This window comes from Cnephaeus nilssonii, assembly GCF_951640355.1.
Source record: "Cnephaeus nilssonii genome assembly, chromosome: 4".
NCBI lineage: Eukaryota > Metazoa > Chordata > Mammalia > Chiroptera > Vespertilionidae > Cnephaeus > Cnephaeus nilssonii.
Genome location: NC_137075.1, coordinates 69,125,066 through 69,142,102, shown reverse-complemented (window position 1 = coordinate 69,142,102; position 17,037 = coordinate 69,125,066). Strand labels below are relative to the sequence as shown.

General features: G+C 36.7%; 1 protein-coding gene across 1 annotated transcript in view; it reads left to right on the top strand.

Moving 5' to 3' along the window:
• The window catches only part of NIN (ninein), a 99,269-nt gene extending 82,561 nt beyond the window's left edge, over window positions 1-16,708 (top strand). The window contains exons 27-31 of the mRNA XM_079767563.1: window positions 145-294; window positions 2,833-2,934; window positions 6,409-6,609; window positions 10,007-10,120; window positions 12,265-16,708. The gene's annotated coding sequence lies outside the window, so the exon portion shown is untranslated. The remainder of the gene's footprint in view (window positions 1-144; window positions 295-2,832; window positions 2,935-6,408; window positions 6,610-10,006; window positions 10,121-12,264) is intronic.
• The last annotated feature ends 329 nt before the right edge of the window (window positions 16,709-17,037 follow it).

Genomic DNA, 17,037 nt, shown 5'->3' with positions numbered 1-17,037 from the left:
AAACTAGCAGACTTGAATGAAAAAAAGAGTGTTTTTAATACAATAATACCCAAGTGCTGTGTAAAAACTTTCCTTACGTTTGCTGTTTGTTTTCCTGGCTGGGTGATCATCTTAGCATCTCTCCCTCTTACATTTGCTCGTTAGGTCCGTCAACTGGAATCCAGCCTTCTTCCCCACAAGCACCAAACACAGGTAAATGCATCAGGTACTGTGAAGCCCACAGAGCAGGAGAAGTTGAGCTTGAAAAGAGAGTGTGAACAGTTTCAAAAGGAAAGATCTCCTGCAAATAGGAAGGTGAGTTTTTACGCGTTTATACCACGTGTCTGCGTTCTGACTGTGATGTGTCCCTAAGTGTGTGTTTCTTCCCCTGCCTACAGTGGCATATTCTTGTCCTCCCTATGGTTGTGCTCTTGTAATCTTGTCAAAACGGTATATTTCTTTTTGATTGATGTTTGAAAATGAGCCATTAACTTTAAGCTTTCATAAATAAGACAGCTAGTCATCTTCATTAGTATTATATAGCCTTTATAGGTTAGTAATATAGCCTGAAAATTAGGAACATTTTAAGGTCTGTATGATCTGTTGCTATATCACAAAACAGCAAACAATTGTTGTCGTACGGTTTCTGAGGGTCAGGAATTCAGAAGCAGCTTAGCTGAGTGCCCCTGGCTCAGGGTGTGTCATGAGGTTGCAGTCCAGGTACCAGCTGGGGATCCACCTCCAGGTTCATTCACACAGCTGTTAGGAGGAGGCTTCCTTTCCTGCTGACTGATTGCCAGAGGCCTCAGCCCCTCACGCCTGGGGCCTTTCCTAAGGACGTGGCAGTGAGTGATATGAGAGAGAGATCCAAAAAAACACCAGCACAGGATCTGTAGTACCTTTTATAAGCTAATCCCAGAAATGATGCACACCACTAGTTCTGCTCTATTCTGTTGGTCGCACAGACTAACCCTGGTAGAGTATGGGCGGGGATGATGCAAGGGTGTGAAGACCAGGAAGGAGGTGATCATAGGGGACCATCTTGGAGGCTGGCTCCACCATAGTTAAACTTTTGTAACACAGTTCAGTTCTTTGTTCCATGAAGTGAAGAGTTCTGGACTAGTGTTACTTTGAGAGTTCTTGTTGTTACATGTTTTTTCTTTCTTTTTCTGAACTAAAACTCAGAGTTTTCACTGTTACCTTCCTCTTCTGAAACATATGGTTTAAAATCTGGGGAGAATAATGATCATTTACTTTGTTATAAAAGTGTGTTGTAGAACTTTCACCTGAAACTTGTATAATTTTGTTAACCAATGTCACCCCAATCCTATCTAATAAAAGAGTAATATGCAAATTGACCATCACTCCAAGACACAAGATGGCCGCCCCCATGTTGACACAAGATGGCCGCCACAAGATGGCCTGCAGGGGAGGGCAGTTGTGACCAGTTAGGGGTGACCAGGCCAGCAGAGGAGGGCAGTTGGGGGTGACCAGGCCAGCAGAGAGCAGTTGGAGAAGACCAGGACAGCAGAGGAGGGCAGTCAGGGGTGACCAGGCCAGCAGGGGAGGGAAGTTAGGGGCAATCAGACTGGCTGGAGAGCAGTTAGGTGTCAATCAGGCTGGCAGGGGAGTAGTTAAGGGCAATCAGGCAGAGGCAGGCAAGCGGTTGGGAGCCAGCAGTCCTGGATTGTGAGAGGAATGTCCGACCGACCGGTGGGATTGGCCCTAAACGGGCGGTCGGACATCCCTCAAGGGGTCCCAGATTGGAAAGGGTGCAGGCTGGGCTGAGGGACACCCCCTGCCCCCCCATGCACGAATTTCATGCACCGGGCCTCTAGTAAATTCAATAAAAAGGAGGGGGGAAAGAAGGCAGGTTGATTCTATTAAAAAAAAATTCATAATTTTTTTTTTAAGTTTGTGAAAGTTATGATGAGCATTGGCAGTAAGAACACTGCTCTAAAACTGAAATGCCATTTAATTTTAGGTACATTCAAGTAAACTTTTCAGGATAGACAGTGGGTTTCATTCAGCTGCTCACTAAGGGAAAAGTCTAATGATAAGTTTTAACATAAGAAATGTAACTGTACCTTGAGAGATTATACTCTTTTAACAATTCTTACTACTCTCTTCATCTCTTTTGATAGAAGCAAAAATCAACATTTTAGAATATTGTCAAATATGTTCTACTTATCAGTATTCTGAATCACAGTGTTTGCTAATTAGATTCTTCCTATAACAAAGAGAATTCCAGAAATGGATACTCATAAAGTCTTTAAATTTTGTCTTTAAAATTGAGAAAGTAGTTATAAAAATCAGGTTTTATTTAGTCCCAGTTTTAAACCTTTAAACTTTGCCTTAAGACGGTATTTTTTCCACTGCAGATCCATAGTAGAGGATCATAAAATTGATTTAGTGAAACATCAGCATTTTTTATGAATAAACTATTCTACAAAGTATCAGAGTACATGGTAGGATAAGTATTATTTCTGAAAGTTTTCTCAGTGATATGTACTTATAACTAATTATGCATGTATACATACACGTGGGTGTGGGTGTATTTTCTAGGTTGCAAGGTAAAATGTATTTTATACAGTGAGTGGCATTGAAGTTTGAAAGCCAGCTCCCTTAAGGAATCTGCTCTGCATAAGGAGTGGTGATTAAAACTAGACTACTTAAATGTAATACATGCACTGAATTATACTGTTTGCTTTCCTTCAAGGAATGAATTCAGCTTTCTTCCAAGAGATGAGATTTCTGACTAGCATAAGCTTGTCAAAATAAAGTAGAGCAACTCAGATGGGTTTGTTTTGTTTTGTTTTGTTTTGTTTTAAAGGGATTTTTGTTTTTTAACAGGTCAGTCAAATGAATTCCCTTGAACGAGAATTAGAAACAATTCATTTGGAAACTGAAGGCCTGAAAAAGAAACAAGTAAAACTGGATGAGCAGCTAATGGAGGTAAGCTTTTAAGCAAATGGCCTTAGCTATGAAGAATATTTTAATCCATGAATGAGCCATTTGTTGGAAGAGACTAGCATAGCATTGAATTCGTCTTATGAAAAAGTGAAAATCTAAGTATGTTGCCAACCAAGCTGAATTCTTTGGTCTATCTTACCACGTTTGATGGACATTTTAGCTTAATACACAGTCATAGGAACTCATACTGTTTTATAGAGGAATGAACAATGTTGATTATCATAAAACACAAGGACCTCAGCAGGGACTCTGTCCAAAACTATCCAAGAAGCCCATGGCTCTCTCACCGTTGCTATGGTTGTAATGATTTCTGATACCTTCCATATTACAGTGTGTTATAGATATGATTGCTCTCTAACAACCTCTTCAGTTAGGAAATCCATGCAGAGAATATGAGAACATTAGCATTTAGAAGTTTAACTTTCAAGTATTGCCACTGCTCATTACATTAGTAACTCAGCACTAACTTGGGAGAGGTAGAGCTGTTAAATATAAAGATGGATTTGTGAAACTTGTCAGCCTGGACATTGGGTTTCAGTCTACTAGATTGCTTTCTGAATACTGAGAACAATGAGAGGCTGTAAAACAAGTTAGGTACAAGTCCTCCTTAATAAGTTATAATTTCATTGAGATACTTTGCTTTAGGTAGGTGAAAATATTAATCCAATGTTTAGTGAACTGTAAAATCTCTATAAGGTAGAGAGGCATGAGTAGGAAATGTCTTTTTTGTGCTCTTAAAAAAAGTACCAATATTTTTAGGCCAGAATTATAGGAAGGGAGAGAGATGTTTACATAATTTTGTGAAGCTGGGCACATGCAAAGGTAACCTGAAATAGATGCTTGGGTTTTGAATGTGAAATATGGGTAAATATATCACATTGACATTTAAGTGACCACTGAGGTTTCTGTCACTTTTATATCCTCTGATTTTATCCACTAATAGAGAGATTAGTGAGCTATAAATAGTGAAATCCAAACCATTTTTTCTCTCTCTGACAGCATATAATAAATGTGTTCAAAACCTTGAGCTGTGGGCTGTGTTTAGATGTAGATATGCTTTTCTGATGAAATAATTATATACTGTAATGAATAACATAGCTGAAGCTAAGGCTGACATGTCTAATACCAAGTTGAAAAGTGACAGGGTATACTTAATCAATACTGGAGCCTCTCCCAGCACTGCCAACAGGCCAGTTCTCCCACCTGCTCTCAGAAGCCCCTTACCTCCCAACCCCATTTTGTTATTTGCTGCCCTATGCAATTTTCCCTCATTATTTTTCTCCCTAATCTAATAGTAAATATTTACAAATGGATGAGGAAGTATACTTGGCACTAGAGCTGAATAAAGAAAAAGCATGAATGTTTTATTGGAACACTGAAAAGAACATCTTATACACTATTGTAACAAAACTTTAGGAAAATAAGACTGCACTATTAACTCTCTATAGATCTATACAAATTGGATTCTTTGGTAGTTTTATTGACTTATAATCCACATATTACAATTCACCTATTTAAAGTGTACAATTCAATGTTTTTTTGGTATATTGTTCATTTTTAAACTTGTGATAAATATATACATAAAATTTGCCATTTTCACCATTTTAAAGTGTACAATTCAGTGGTGTTAATTACATTCATGATGTTCTACAACCATCATCACCTACTTCCAAATGTTTTTAATATCTGTACAATTTATATACAGAAAAATGTAACTGTTGGTCCTTTGTAAGTTCTTACTGACTAGAGCACACATATTCAGGTATATAATATACCAAATTTGTACTCTTCTTTCTCTTTTTGTAACTAATACTTTTCTTCTCTTTATAACTCCTGTAATTTTCTTTTGTTTTTGTTTTGTCTGTGGCTAACCTGTACCTAGAACTCTGTGGTTGGAACTAGCAGAGAAGGGTGCAGTTCTCTGCCTGAGCTAGTGTGTGAAGGTAGAACATTCTCTTTCAATGAATTTCATAGCATGGAGACATCTCATTAAATTCCTTGTACATGTAATCATTTCTAAGTTAATAAGTACTTCAGGTAAGAGCCAATATTCATTTTCATTTTGCTTTAACTGTGGAATATGTCTGTTTACATTTACATGGGATTTTCCTCAGTATCTAAAACTCAGTGTTTGAAGACATGTGATGAAAACCATCACAATGATATAACATCATGGGATTTATAATTCTTCATATACTACTTTATTCCTGAAAGTAAAGTGGTGGCTTTTTTGAATTTATGGCCCACCTTAGAAATTTAAAGAAATGGATAGTGGCTCTGAAGTTTCATAACATGTCACTACAGTTGTGTCTTCGAGGCCCTGTTTCCCTTCTCACAAGCCTGGGGGTCCTACTTGAGTTTAGTACTTAGTCATGTTTATTGCATGCCTCCCATCGAGCCCTGTGTGCTGCTGAAATGTGTCGACAGATGTGAACTGGCATGCTTCACTGGCCAAATGCAGTGCATTCTCTGCTCCTTCTCCCTCTCCCCAACTTTGATTGGCATGTGATACACATATCATTTCCTCATTATCTTGAACAAATACTTCCATTCCATGTACTTCAATTCCCAGATGTCCTGTGATATCTCCTTATACCCTAGAATTGATTGTCTCACTGTACTATTTAAGAGTATAACAATGACAAGCTAAGCTAGGTTAGAATTATTGTAGATGCAAGATTCTTTGAAAAAAATATTGCTAACTTGAAAAACACGTGGTCATTGAATGTTTGCTTTTAAGAATCTTTATGAATGGTAAGTTAAGTGGCAATCCCTAAAGCATAACCACTTTCTCCCCTTTGTCTACTCCAACCCTGGTGGTGGATGTTGTTTCTTAAAGGGGGATAAGTAAAAAAATTCTAGTGTAAGTAAAAAATGAAGTAGGATTCAAACATTATGGACATCATGTACCTCATACCCTTACAGTCAAGTGAGGAAGAACCATTTTAAGTCTAAAACTTTTCAGAAGGCCTGATTTACTTTTTTAATTTATCTTTATTGTTGAAAGTATTACATAAGTCCTCCTTTTTTCCCCATTGCCCCCCTCCACCTGATACCCCACTCCCCCAGGCCTTCACTGTACTGTTATCTGCATCCATGGGTTATGCATATTATCTCCTAAGCCAGTGGTCGGCAAACTCATTAGTCAACAGAGCCAAATATCAACAGTACAACGATTGGTACATTGTTATTAACTTAATTAGGGTACTCCTAAGCTGGCCTTTGCTAAAAACTCAAGGAGCCAAAGAGCCGCATGTGGCTCGCGAGCCGCGGTTTGCCGACCACTGTCCTAAGCAAAATGATTCTTCCCATTTACTTCTTACTTGGGCTCAAGCATTATCCTGATTTGCAAGTTATCAGTGGGTCAGGCTCCATTGCTCTCTGCTTAACACCTCTCAGGGCAGCTCTGTGATTGGAGACACTGCCGCTGACCAGGGCTTTGCCCTTCTCCTCCAGATGCAGCACCTGAGGTCCACTGTGATGCTTAGCCCATCCCCTCACCCATTGGATCTGCAGCTTCTCCAGCAGCAAGCCTGTCCCATGGTGCCCAGGGAGCAGTTTCTGCAGCTTCAACACCAGCTGCTGCAGGCAGAGAGGATAAACCAGCGCCTGCAGGAGGAACCTGAAAACAGAACCTCTGAAACCAGCACACCACAGGTATGAGGCTTCTTCCCCTTTATTAGAAACTCAGATCACCTAATTTAATTTTACCTGTTTACTGAAGTTATGCCAGTTGAAAGGTGGAGATGAAGAATGTAGATCTTCTGTTGGAGATTACACCTTACCTGTATTACAAATCCACTGAAGTGCAGTGCCTTTTTTGTTTTGTTTTGTTCAGTGCTGCTTTTGAGTGCTCAGCTTCTCAGCTGGCTAATTAAGTGTTCTGAGTCTCTTTTGCACATTCGTAATTGATGAGGTATCAGGATCACTTGCACATAGTGAACAATTGACCTAATGTTCTTCTCTGATGCCAAAATATTACAGAATTCAAGTGCAACTCTAGGATACGCATTACTAACAAAGCTTCCTGGGTTTTCTTGGTCAGAGGGGTGCAGCCTGCTGATTCCATGGAATTCACAGCTGGGGACTTCTCACAACTAACAAAGTTGAATGTGCAGTCAGTGACTCTTTAGATGACATAGTTCACTTAACTTAGAGTTTTTCAAAAATAATTTTTTATATAATGTAGTTTAAGATAAAAAAGATCTTCCCCTTCCCTTTCAATTAGCGTTATCCCAGCTCATTACCAGGCACCATCTTATATCACCTAGATTTTCAAATAGTTATTTCTCTTCATTCATAATCACCCCTTTCCAGAAGTCTCTTAACTGTTTGGTCTTGCACATTTAGTTTACTCAGAATTAGAACTAAAATTTAAAATACTCAGTTTATAGAATTCTAAATTAATTCTTTTGGATGCCTTTCTATTTTCAAATACTTTGCTTCTCAGTTAACATTTGATAAGGAGTTTCCCAACTCTTTTTCTGTAATCCCCTCAAAGTGGCTTTGCAAAGTCACATTAACACTATAATTAAACATTAGAGCAGTTGTCTTTTCCTCTCCTAATATATATCTATGCTTTGTCATGATGTACTTCTGTCATCTATTCTTGCCAACAAAACTGTAACAAATTTTTTTCTTTTGTGCTTTAAAATTCATGTCTTTAGAAGCTTACTACACTCTACTTCAATTAAATATTAAAATTAGATTCTTAAATAAAAATTGTGATGGTGAGGTATTAGATGCTTTAACTCTTCATAACAGAGTTGAATTATAAAACCTTGACCTCAAATTTACTGGACATTTTAAATCAATGATTAGGCTGAGATTCTACTCACTGCTTTCTCAAACACAGCGTTTCCAAAGCATGCTCTTCCCACCAAGGTTTAAAAATAAATATCCCATTACTCTAATTACTTCAGAATTAGGTAGACAGAAAAGGTTACGATTTTTATACTTTAAAAAAAAATATCTCCAGTCAGACGTCAGGGTGGACTGCTTATTGCTCTCACTAGAATGCCACTACTGGTTCTCCTGTTTCTGTAACTGAGCTGACACTAATTTTAAGAATATTATTAGAATCTGCATGTTGTCTCTGGTGCATGGAGTGATGTGATTTCTTCTCTCTTTGTGTTGCTTTGCTTGCATTATGTGGTGTTAATGTGTGTGCTTTAAAAATTGTTTGCATTATAAATGTGTGAATTTAGACTCCCCCCCAAAAAAACATATCCTGGACATCAGGGTGAAGTGTACCACTTGCCTTCTTTCTCTAGGCCTTGCTACCGGAGCAGCGAGCAGTGCATGCAGATTCCTACAGAAGGATTGGGCACCTGTGAAAACTGGGCTGCTATTGATGGCATTTCTTACCATGGCAGATACTCAAATGCACACACACACACACCACACATACCACACAACACAGAAACATAAGCTGAGGAATGTTTTGGAATCAAGTGCTCTTTTAAATTATTATTATTAATTATTATGCCTTTGCAGTATTCTGTCTCTTATTTATTTATGTAGAAATGACAAATTTTGTGAATCAAATTCACAAATTTCAGCTTGTTACAAATCATTTATACCATCTAAAGAGTGGATTTGAGGTTCTTTTGAAAGGATGTGTTCTATATATTTTCTCATTCCATATGTTGTAACTATTTTTAATAAAAGGTACTACTTTTATATATGGAATTTGAAGAAAATCAGGGTTTATTTATACTGTTTTGTATAAGATGTACAGTACTTTTCTGACAGGAAAAAGGAAAATTTTGATGAAACAATAAAATAAATTTTAAATATGACTGCCTTTGTTTTTCCTCTTTCCCATTCTTTTGCCCATGCTCCATGTTCTTTGAATTAATTAACTGTTGTTTTTTGTTTGTTTAGTTTAGTATTTTTGAAGGCAAGTGGAAATCAGGCACTTTCTATTTTTAGTTTGAATTTTAAAAAGCTATTATATCTTAAAATATAGGATTTTTTAAAAAGCTGGATGCTCTCAAAGTCTGATTTCTTGAAATTTACTTTCTACATTATGCTTTTGCCTACTATGATTTTTATCTTCAAGTCAATCTCATAGTTTAGTTGTTCCTCTTACGTTTGAAGAAATGCTCTTAATTAATAACCAAACAAATGTTGGCTTTCAACTCATGTTTGGTCATTCTGCGTGCTTTTTAAAGGATGCCTTTTTGAGACTATTTTTAAAGGCTGGTTATGCCATCAGCCACTAACACCTGCTTAACATTTGAAGAACCTTTTAAAATCTGAAACTCCTTATGTGAACATTTTGGAGGACTGTGGGGAGGGGCAGTCAATTGTACTCTAAATCTCTCTCCAGAGCCCACATATTCCTTGATCTGTCACTGTTGCGTGAGGAGAGGAGAAACCAGAGCTCTTTTGCTGCCCTATTTTATCTAGGAGTTGTTTGTGGGGAGAAGATTCTTAATTTTCAATCTGTTCCGATGATAAACCCACCCTCCAATCCAGATGTTTGCCTCACATTGACAAGTCAAACTGGAAACAGATGAGGAGAATAACTGGGAAGAGGCTGATTATCACTAACACCTCCCCAGCAATCGGCCATTTCGAAGGAAAAACAGACATGCATATTGCAAGCTGATTGGAGATGTTAGACAACCCTGAATACACTCAGTTTTTGTTTTGTTATTAAGAGGCCCACAGTATTGCAAAGACCCAAATCACAGATGGAAGGTTAATATCCATCTTTTAATTTACTTTAGATACCTATTTTACAAAAAGTGCACACAGGTATTAAATTATGGGTCTTAAGAATTTTGCTTTATCTCAGGGGAAGATGGTAACACAGGTAAGATTCTTTTTTTTATCTTTGATTCTTTCTCTGATAGGATTAGTTTCCTAACATGTACAACCCATGCAGTGTTCAGAACTCCCATTTCATAAGAAATCCACCCTTCCTGTTACAGAGGCAAACAGTTGCTCTCCTTTCTCTAGACATCTTATGGGGAAAATAAACTACTAGTGTTTTCATTTCAGTGTGGCATGATTTTCAAATGAAAATACATTTTTCCCCCTTCAGGAAAACCAGGAACAAATGGTAACTGCCATGGAGGAACGAATGATGGAAGTTGAACAGAAATTGAAACTGGTGAAAAGGCTTCTTCAGGAGAAAGTGAATCAGCTCAAAGAACAAGTGAGCCTCCCAGGTCATCTCTACCTGCCCACCTTACATTCCACTTTTAACTCCCGTTTTACATTCCTTTATTGCCATTAACTTAACTGTTGTCTAATAAAGGCAAATCCTACTATGAATGTATATAAGAATTTAGGACTCACATTCCCCTATACCCCTTCAAAAATATGAATTCTGTATTCTACATTACTTTTTTCTGAAGCTCTTTTAAGGCATATGTTTGTCCACAATTTTTAAAATGTGTATTTGCTAACAGTGACTCACAGATTTTTTTTTTTTACTCAAGACAGGAAATATTCCTACTTAAATTAACAGAAAATTTATATTGTTAAAAAATTGGAGGATAATATATAGAACTTTAGCTTTCCTGTTTGTAACAGCCATGACAACCTCAAAAAATACCTTATTGTTATAACCAGACTCAAAAGGCTATGCTTTGAATTAGAATGCAGACCCTGAACTCCAAGATCACCAAGCAGCCTGAACCTTTTCACCTTCTGGTGGCAGGTATGGCCTCTGTGTTTAGAAATTATATGTGCATCCACTGAAGAGACATGCAACAAGGACTAGGTTTTTAAAAAGTTTGAGATGAACTGGTAGGGGTTAACCAAAAAAAATGTTGGTTAGTCAGGAGAAAGTTGTCCACCATTGTTTTCTAGATACATAAAATTAGGAAGAATAATCCAAGACAGGGTCTTAATGCAGAGGTAGACAGCAGCTTTCCCTTGTCCTTTATCTTAATACACAGAATGAAAAGAAAAAGTCCTGTAAAATAACCATTTATTGATTCAATCCTTTAATCATTAATTTATTCAATACATAGTTACTATGTGCCAGGTACTGTTCTGAGCACTAGGGGTACAGAAGTGAACAAAACAATATCTCTGCCCACAGGTAGTGTAGTTCACCTACAAAGTACTGAGCATATGGCCAGTAGTATCAAAAATAAAGAAAACGGTGTCCACTCTATTTTCAGTAGAGGGGAACACAAAAGGAATACTTGATGCAACCCAGGGCGTTTAAAGAAAGTTTCCTAAAGACCTCAAATCTAGTATTGTGGGTTGAGTAAGATTTTAACAGGTGAAGAAATGTGGGAAGGGCATTTTATGCTATGGAAACATCATGGAGTTATGACAACATACGGGGTGTGGACATCTGCAAACACGTTGGCATTAATAGTTTGGCATAACATTGTCCAGGGAGAAGAAGGAGAAGAAACTAGAGAGACAGGGAGGAGTTGGCAGTAGAGGGCCTTACATGCTGAGCCATGGAGTTTGAATTTCATTCTTTAGATGATAATCATCAACGTGTCTTTTAATTGAAGGGAGGGAGGGAAAAAATTGTATTAGAACAGTTCAATAGAGAGTAGGTTAGTAGTATGTTACACTCACCAGTCATCTAGCTTCTGGGTTTCATCCTTACCCTATGAAATGCTAATAAATTAATTAGCCACTCTTTAGACCCCTTCAGCCTTTATACTTTTAGATGTCCTGTTTGAAATTGGGTGTAAATGAGGAGTTAAAGGTATAATGAGGGAAGAGGGATTAGAAAATATTAACAGAAGCAATAATAAAATTATCCCAAGGCTGCTGACAAGTTTTCCACCCTAACCTAGACTATATGTTCTAACTATAATTATTAGAATATATCTTGTGGACAAGGCTCTATGCAAGAGAGGAAGAATTAAGGAATATCTTCTCTTTGTTATAACACATGAGCCACATTTTAAAATAATCAGTAGGTTGTAGTTATGAATGGGAAGCTCAAGCATCTACTGTTAAGAACAGAGTTAAACACAGTCACACCCTAAAACTCAGAAATTTTAAGTTATAAATTATAATATTTTTAGAGAATAAATAATACCCAATTTATTTAGATGGAAAACACTTTCATTTTTTAACCCTCCAATACCAATTTGTTCTTTTTATTAGCGACTTCTCTAAACATATTATGCAAAGTAACAGCCTGGAATAAGTGGATTTGCTCCATTTGTACCTCTAATGCCAATCTGATATTAAAGCTGTATTGTAAAATAAAAGAAAATAATTGATAGGAGCCATTTGCCTTTATAAACAACTGTCCTTATGTCAGACTCTAAAAGAATTACAGAAATGGAGTCAAGATGTTTCTGGTTCTGTTTCTAGCTCTGCAAGAACACTAAAGCAGATGCAGTGGTGAAGGATTTGTATGTTGAAAATGCCCAGTTGTTGAAAGCTCTGGAAATGACTGAACAGCGACAAAAAACAGCCGAGAAGAAAAATTACCTCTTAGAAGAGAAGATTGCCAGCCTCAGTAACATAGTCAGGAATCTGACACCAGCACCATTGACTTCTACCCCTCCCCTGAGGTCATAGCAAAGCCAAAGGATACACTCATGTTTGTGCACTTTACTGAAATGGATGGAACATTTCAGTGGGTTCTCTCAACCTTTTATTCTTTTTTTTAATATAAGAAACCTTTCATGGCTTCAAGTTAAGCCTAACCTAAAACTGCCAGCAACAAAATTGGAGTTTCCATTCATTGTAATGAGTTTTTCAAAACAGACTTTAATGGGAGTTGCAAGCAAATATTCACATATTTCACTGTTTGAAGTGTTCTCAAGTCTTGAATTTTTAAATATTTTAGTAGCCACCAAGAAGGTAGATATTAACAGCAATTTAAGAACCTTAAAACCCCAGTTTTTAATGAGTTTTTAAAAATAATTATTAAATCCCAGATATTTTTAAGTTTGAGATCTAATTAATTTTGTTGTTTTGATCTTTATTTGAAGCCAAATATATGCCTTCTTAATATTTAAATATGGGAAAGTCATTCTGTTTCTAATAGTTTCATTCTTTGAATTAATTGGTAGACTTTCTGCTTGGTAACAGAAACTGGGCCCAATTACCACTGAGGTCAAAAAAGCCAGAGTCCATAGAGCTCTACCTTCTACCCCCTATGACAGTATTATCACTCTTACTGTATTATAGATGTAAAACTGTTTTACCCAACTGCACTGTTAACTAATGTTAAAACTTTACTTTCTTTAAACAGTCTTTTTTTCCCTTCTTGTAAGCTTCATTTAGGAGCTTGTCTCCCAAAAAAGAAAAAAAAAATGGATAAGGCCACATCCTTAAAGCATTTGAACTACAGGGAAGGCACTGGACAAATCACTTCGGAGAACAGCTACTTAGAAGAAAGATAAGCACACCATGTGGGTTTCAGTCTCTCCAAAGTCTTGGAATTCATGAGATTACATATGGGGTTTCCTCAAGAACTCAGGGAATAATACTTTAAACTGTCTTTCTGAAATAACATAGGGCCTCTTTAGGAATTTAAAATGTATAAAGCATGTGAACATATTTATTTGTCTTATATTAAGAGCCATAGTGGGATTTTTATTTCTATACTTTTAGTGAATACAACCTTCGGGGGGGGGGGGGGAGGCCTTGGTTTTAATTTATAGAATAGTTATTATTTGCTTATTTGTTTAAATAGTTCAATATTTCCACACTTCCTACTCCTCTACACCTCAAATCTGATAAGAATTTCTTACTGTGATAAGCATTGGCATACCATCTGAGGTAAAGAGGTGCCAAATAGGATTTCCCACTCAGCCTCAAGACCAGAACTTTGTAGAACAGTAAACATTGTAGACTGGATAGCTTTTTGCCCCCCAAGTAAAAGCTATGTTGTAGCCGACATCAGCCAGCAGTTGGTGGAAGACTTTATTAGCTGTAGAACACTAACAAAAGCTCATCACAATCACCTATTTGTTTTTGTGGGAGAGCAATTAGATAAGAAATATTCACTTAGATGTATCCCAGGAAGGCCAAACCCATTGATTTACAAGAGGTATAACAGCAAAAGCAGACACTGCTTTATGGGCAGGAAAAAAAGATGAAGCCTCAGAAGTCATATGTTAGAAACTCAATCACAACACAACAATTTGCTTCAAGAAACTTTAGAGTTCCTCCAGGCCTAACCACCTACTATTAGTCCCACCTGCCAACACAGGAGTCCTCACTACAAGAGTCCTGACAAGGCATGGGAGTTCCCTCTCATGAAGCAAACCTTTTCATTTTTAGACAGCTTTTATAAGAAAATCCTGATTTCCTCCTGGACAAATAATTTTAATCCTTCCCTATAATTATACCTCAAAGTATCTGATATCTGCCTTCCCTCATCTTTTTTTTCCAGGGCGAATATTACTAGTAAATGCAACTACTTTTACCGCATTGGATTTAACAGAGAATCTTTTTCACTTTTAAAACTGTGGTTAGGCCTAGGGCCCAGTGGTCGGCAAACTCATTAGTCAACAGAGCCAAATATCAACAGTACAACAATTGAAATTTCTTTGAGAGCCAAATTTTTTAAACTTAAACTTCTTCTAACGCCACTTCTTCAAAATAGACTCGCCCAGGCCGTGGTATTTTGTGGAAGAGCCACACTCAAGAGGCCAAAGAGCCGCATGTGGCTCGCGAGCCACAGTTTGCCGACCACTGGCCTAGGCTTAGGTCATAAATAAACTAAGTATCTGTGGTATGCTTATGTGATATGCTTCAAGTTACTCAAAGTTATTGCCGTCAGAAATGAACACCAAGCATATTTCTCAAATAGTTGACATAGCATGCGATCACCTGTTGTATTTTAATTTTTACATTATGAAAAGTGTAGGTTAATTTGTTTATTTCTTATAAATCTGTATTTATATGTATATAAAATGCTTTACAATGAATGTGAATGTGACTTTCTGGAAAGTTTTAGACTACATTTAGGATCCCTTTATCCAAAATCAAAATGCTGCTCCAATGGAAGTTTATTTAACCAACATCTAGGTGCTTAATTTCTTTCTTTACTGCACTTTTGAAATTGGGAAAAAAGAACAACATGAGAAATATATAGCTACCTTAATTGATACATTTGTGCAGCAGTTTATTTTTGTAAAGTAGATTAAAATTGGAATTTAACTGGCAATTTATAGTATAACTTATAGCTTTTTAAAAGACCCTTTAAGGAGATTAAACTCTTAAAATGTTTAGATTTTGCTTTTAAACTTTATAATAGCACTCTTTAAAATCGCAAGTTATATATTATTTTATAGACATTTATAGCTGCTTGTTTGTTAAAAGCACTTTTTCTTGACTTCCTAAGAACAGTTATTTAAATTAAGTTCTAGATGATGGGCTCTTCATTTCAAGGAAAGAGACTCAAGTTTGCCTTTGTGATAATATCACATTGCACTAAGAAGAGGGTAATAAAACCTGTGTTCTGTTTCACACTCTTCTGCTTTTTAGAAGCCTGAGCTCTTAAGCTCAAATTTGTGAAGGAAGAAAAGTAGAAGGGGAAGGAAGGGTAGCACCACCACAGTATTTTATTTATTTTTCTAAAATTCTTAATAAACTCAGATTTTAAAAACCGTTTTAAATGCAAATCCTCCCCAGAAGCATCAAATGCATTGCTTATATATTTCATCTTAAGCATATTTTACATAAATAGATCACCAAGTCATACGCTTTAAAGGTATTGGACACGCCATTACAGGTCTAGTATTTCAATAATGTACCAATACCCAGGGCATGTATTATTAATGAGGAACTTTTTTTTAAAGAATAAGACTTTATAGCAGATTTTAACATGTCGGGATGAATTTATTTTTTGTGATATCTTTCTTTCTGAGTGAAGGAAAAAGAAAGGTGTTGCTACTGTCAGCATTAAAGGTATTCCCATCAAGGGAAGGTTCAGTGCTTTGCAATAAATAGTATTAAGCAAGTCTGGTTTTGAACGGGTTACCTGGAATGACTATTGGAATGATATAATTATACAAGTAAACCAAAAACCAAGTCAAGGCCTAATAACCAAAGCATTCCATATTTAAAACTTATTCATTATATCATGTTTGGACCTATTTGAACATCTCAGCCTCATACAATTGTTTTGGTTTTATGGCATATGTATAGCTGTTTAATAATAAGTCCAAGTTAGTTTTTTGTTTCTCAGTTTTCCTGAGAGATAAGTTAAATTTATTCTTATGGGAAGACATCTCAGCATGATTTAAGGAACATTGGTTTTGTGAAGGAAACCTGAGTTCATCTAAAGCCATCTCTAGGATTCTTCTCAGATAATGGTTAATGTGTATATCAACCTTGTATATTTCATCTTAGCCATTCTATCTTAGAACATTCTTAATGTGAGCTAAAAAATGTAAATAAATAATTTTTAAACATGGCTTTTGTTTTTTATACACCCTGAACTTTTACAAACAGTTTCAGTGTACTTATCATTGGTATTTAGAGTGAAAACATGAAAATATTGCACTAAAAATTCTGCAAATGCAGAATCTGAGTCTCTTCTCCAGACCTAATAAACAGATTATGCATTTTATAAAGATCCCCAAATGATTCGTATGTGATTGAAGGCACTACTACTCCATTTCTGTCACAAAATTGATAACTCACACTGGTCAGTTTGGGTCTCTGTCCCTCTTTTGGTTCATAATTTCTAAAATCCTGACTTGCCCAGCTAGCATGGCTCAGTGGTTGAGCATCTACTTATGAACCAGGAGGTCATGGTTCAATTCCTGATTCAATGACTGGGTTTCAGGCTCAATCCCCAGTGACGGGCCATCCACGCAGTGATTCTCATCATTGATTTTTCTATCTCCCTCTCCCTCTCCCTTGCTCTCTCTGAAATCAATAATAAAAATTTTTAAAAAGAAGATCCGGAACTCATCTGTCACACCCACCCACTCTATAACTACATATGAAACAATTCCTTCTGAAAAAGACCTGAAAACTAATTGGAAGCTCCTTCACAGTAAATGGTAAAAGGGCCACTTCAAGATGAGTAGGAGAACCCTGTTTGGATAGCTCAGTTGGTTGGATCCAAAGCACCAGAGTTGTGGGTTTGATCCCCAGTCAGGGCACATAAAAGAATCA